This window comes from Pundamilia nyererei, unplaced genomic scaffold, assembly GCF_000239375.1.
Source record: "Pundamilia nyererei isolate P.nyererei 1_Seehausen unplaced genomic scaffold, PunNye1.0 scaffold00077, whole genome shotgun sequence".
NCBI classification, from domain to species: domain Eukaryota; kingdom Metazoa; phylum Chordata; class Actinopteri; order Cichliformes; family Cichlidae; genus Pundamilia; species Pundamilia nyererei.
In genome coordinates this window covers 1,101,229-1,105,898 of record NW_005187478.1, presented here as the reverse complement: position 1 = coordinate 1,105,898, position 4,670 = coordinate 1,101,229, and the positions used below count along the sequence as shown (strand labels likewise).

The following is a 4,670-nucleotide window of genomic DNA, read 5'->3' as shown; positions in this document are numbered from 1 at the left end:
GTGTGTGTGTGTGTGTGTGTGTGTGTGTGTGTGTGTGTGTGTCATTCTAGTTTATTTTTTATGATGAAAATTGTTATATAACAGACGCCTTGGAACAGCGTCTTTAAGTAGTTTCTGCAAGTCTCCAAAACAGATATGCTCATAAGCTGTAATACAGTCACAACTATCCTATCAGTGTCTCTCAGTGCAGGGGAAACCATCTTAATCTGTAATAAGGCACTTCCTATGTGTTCACTTCCACGTGCACCCTGGGTTATTGCTGTACTAACTCACCGGCATCAAAGGCTAATCCACTCTTGAACCTCGGGGTCGTCTGCAGTGTGTTTTTCTTGTACATCTTTCACATTTTACTGTTCTTAACTACTAGTTGCAGAAACAGTTTAGAATACAATGAATTATACAGTAGCACAAGTTAGACTCTATGTCTTAATACTGGTGCTTGTCTGTGTCATTTTATTGTTATCATCTGCACATTGAATTGTGTGCAGTGATAGATTTACAGCACGGAAACCACGCAAACAAACAAACCATTAAAACACTGAATGTACAACAGTTTGTTGTTTCAAGCGTAAGTTTTGGCTTGACGACGTTTAATAATTCAGAATATTTACCGTTCTCATCTACAACGACACAGTACAGTGTGATGTTGTTTATTGGAACTGCATGTAAGAATTACACATTTGCAATTAATTAGTGACTCCTTGGAATCAGCTGATTGTTTTCTATTATTTATTTAGTTGTAACATATCAAATTAATCCATCGAAAATGTTACTTTCACACAATAAAAACTGCACGAGTTACAAGCCCTCAAAGTAAGTAGAGATGGGTTTAAATTTGGTCCTTTTTAGTCACATTATTTTTTTCAGCTTTTTTACAAGCCTTCTGAATTATTGAGTACAGGAACAGGCTGATTTAACATGGATTGTATCATAGAAAAACACTGCTGATTTAATGACATTGACAGAAACAAATACTGGAGCCCTGGACATTGTATGCATTTTCTCTTAATTCAATATAAATCATTTAAATAAAGTACTTTATGGTCAACTTTTAAAAAGTCATATAACCACGTGGGATAGGTGACTGTCCAAAACAATTTTTATATATAAATAAATTTCAATGTTAGGGTCAAGATTCCTTCTCTCAGTTTATTTTCTAATAATAATCATCTAACTCTACTTGTGTTATGGCCTCAGTCACGCAGGCTAAGGCTAGAAATGAGGCTTTTCACCAAGCTATGCAACAATCCTTTAAAGTATACCCAAAATGTTTTTAAGATTTCTCCATAAAACAGTTAGAAAACCATCCAGGGTGCTAGTTCTTATGTAAATATCCCATGATACTGATGCTCAACATCAGTCATAGAAAGCTTGGTCATGAATAGTGTGGTGTTCTTTTATTGGATTAGATGAAGTTGGTGTAAATTTTGAACATAGCATGAAGATGTTTTGAATTAAAAAGAAAAGAGACTCTTGAATAACTCTGATGAGGCTTTGACATTTCATTGTAATGCAATTAATAATAACTTCCACATATAAAAAATAATACAAATCCAATAAAAACTAATCAGACCAGCTTTTTAAACTTTTTTGTGTACTACTTTCAGTCCCTGTTCATATGTGATTCAATACGCACTCGCCTCTTTTCCTCACTTAGTTCTTTAGAAATCAATGAAATACATTTTCTTGGTTACAGCAGAGCAACCCAAATCTAGCCTGAAACTAAACATGCAAGTACACAATCCATCAGCATCATGCTGGTCTGGACAAAGTCAGCTGATTAAACAGGCTGCATCTTTGGAAAGAGTTGGTCTGGCTGTGTCTGGGAAAAAACATCAGTGTAAGGTTTATGGAACAGATGAATGAATGTGGATGTATTTCTTCATGTGAGGTGATTCTTTCATGGTGGTTAACTGACAGAGCAACATAGTGTAAGTTGTCCCTTAGATTAATAGGAAATGGATATGAATGAGGCGAAGATGACGGAGGAGGAGAATGAGATGATGATGGAGGAGGTTGTCACAGGCTAATTAGTTTTAAAATATTGAGCAATTAAGACGACTTGAATGTTATACTTGACTAGATTTGGACCTGCTAATATTTTGAACCACGCTGATGCTGGGTTGCTATCATCATCAGATCATCTCTTCATATGCATGTAACTAAAGTGTCTTCAAATATCAGTGGTCAGTGATGATCTACAAATGGAAACCACAAAGCTTTATATACAGAGATTAAAAGTAGGGCTGCCACGATTAGTCGACTAGTCACGATTAGTCGACTATCAAAATCGTCGACGACTGATTTAATAGTCAACGCATCGTTTGAAGCTTTGTAAGATCACAAAGGACGCAGGAATGAGTATAGGATTTAAGAGTGTAATAACGGACTGAAACAGAAGATGGCAGCACTGCATGTACAAGGATGCCAGCTGCCGTTAAACCCCGAAGAAGAAGAAGTAGCTGTGTCCCAGAATTCATAGCGCAGCCCAGCTCAGTTTCCAACAATGGCGGCAGCTAGTTAGTTTTAATATTACTCTTATTATTCTTTCTGGGTCACAAAATAAACGTTTAACATATTTTCAGGCGAGAATGTAGCTGTGTAAACCTCAAATATCTGCTCAGTTTATCAAGACACCGCATATTTTCAATAGAGCTCCGACGTTTTCGGAGACGTCTGTTACCCACTAGCTCGATAGTGAGCTGGGGGCTAGGCTAACTAGAGCCTCTGAGAACACCAGACTCCCGGCAAATCATTTCAAACCCACCGCCGTCTTTTGTTACTCAGGTTAAACATATATAAGTCACTTAGATAACTTAAAAATGTTATTGTTTGGCTTTTTTCAGTGTTTTATTTGTTCCTGAGTAAATCGGTTTGGCTGAGATTAAAGTTATAGTTTTTACACAGCTGAATAAACGTCAAGCAGACAGCTGATCATCAGAAGTGTGAGATGCTCGAGAATTTACTCCGGTGTCCTGTTATATTTTAGATAGCAAGGAGTTTATTAAACTTCACCGAAACAATCTGCAAATTTCATTAAAATGTAATAAACTATCATCTTGTCTTTATTGTTAGTTAGCACAAACACTTCAAGCTGTAAGCTAATGATAGTTATATAAGAGCAGATGCTGCTGGTGCAATAATCTATACCTTTTACGTCTGATCTGATTAGTGGACTAATCGCAAAAATAATCGGTGACTAGTGACTATCAAAATAATCGTTTGTGGCAGCCCTAGTTAAAAGCAAACTGAACAAAGTTGGCATTTTTATTCTGTCACATGAAGCCTAATAATAACTAGCATAATATTTAGAGTTACTAGAGACGGCCACGAACCTTCTGCTAAGATATGCTGGATATGAAGAGTTTTGATCTAAAGAGAGTCTTAACATAAGATGTGTTTAGAATATCTGCAGCTCACGAGTCATACTAGCATTTGGCCTTTTAGCCTTTGCGCTGTTTGAATGCAGAAAGCTGCCAAGATCTGTTTCTTACTTTTCTCAGTAGACATAATTAAAACAAAAGCAACGACTTTTGATCATCTCAGCTGAGAAACGGCACATTTTCCGATAAACAACACTTTTCTAATTGAACACAACAAGCTGCTGTCATCTTTAGGGCAAACATCATGTTGCAGGCGTACGAATTTGTGTCAAATTTACATAAGCGGGTGATACAGACTGCTGCTTCATTGAATTCTCAACAACAGCATTTTGTTGTCGTCTCTTCCCATAGTGCAGATGTGGCTAATCCTCCACTTTTCCCATCGGAGACTGGCATTAGCTTTGCGACATTTAGCATCCAGGAGAGAGCTTCTCATAGTGTAAATCCCTGACAGATTATCTTTTTGCTTTCCACCCCACTCCACCCTCCATTTTACTGCCTCCACTTTGTGTGCCTTTGATTCATTTCAGAGTATATTACATACTGAGATGTCAAAACATCATCAATATGAAAGAACCTTGAGAGGACTCTCAGTGTGTGGATTCTAGCTCCTTTCTTGAAATGGGGGATTATGTGTCAGTTGAGCAGAAAGGATTTTGCTGATTCTAGTGAGTTGTGAAGTCATGAGTTGTTCATGCTTTGAAGTTAACAAAAAGATACTTTTCTGAATATTGATACATGAAATCATACTTTTTTTTTAATTTGGCAACAGCACAGAAACCAAAACACAAGAAATTACATTTATTAAGTTGTGGAAACTACTGCGAGGTAAAAATGACATTTTGGCTTTACAGTGGGTATAAACGAACTATTTATAACATACTCTACTAACTTACAAAAATAAATTAACTAATATAATGAGATCCTGTAAAAGAGAGTATTACATTAAAAGGTTAGAACACAATAAAGATAACACAAGAGATATATGGAATGTATTAAACAGAATAATCAAAAATGAATCAAGGAATAATGATTACCCTGGGTACTTTATAGAAGGGACAAGAAGTACTAATAACATGGAAGAGATAGTAAATGGCTTTAATGAATTCTTCGTAAACATAGGGCCAAAACTGGCAGAAGAAATAAAGGTTGATGGAATAGAAAGGGACACTGGTGAAAATATTGAAAGGAATAGTAGCTCAATGTTTTTAAGAGCAGTGGAAGAGAAAGAGATTTATGACATGGTTAGAGGACTTAAGAACAAAACCAGTACAGACTGGAATGATA

The 4,670-nt window shown here is 36.3% G+C and overlaps 1 protein-coding gene across 1 annotated transcript in view; it reads left to right on the top strand.

The window, feature by feature from the left end:
* astn1 (astrotactin 1) overlaps window positions 1–4,670 on the top strand; it is a 466,944-nt gene that overhangs the window by 219,764 nt on the left and 242,510 nt on the right. The gene's annotated exons all lie outside the window — the stretch shown is intronic.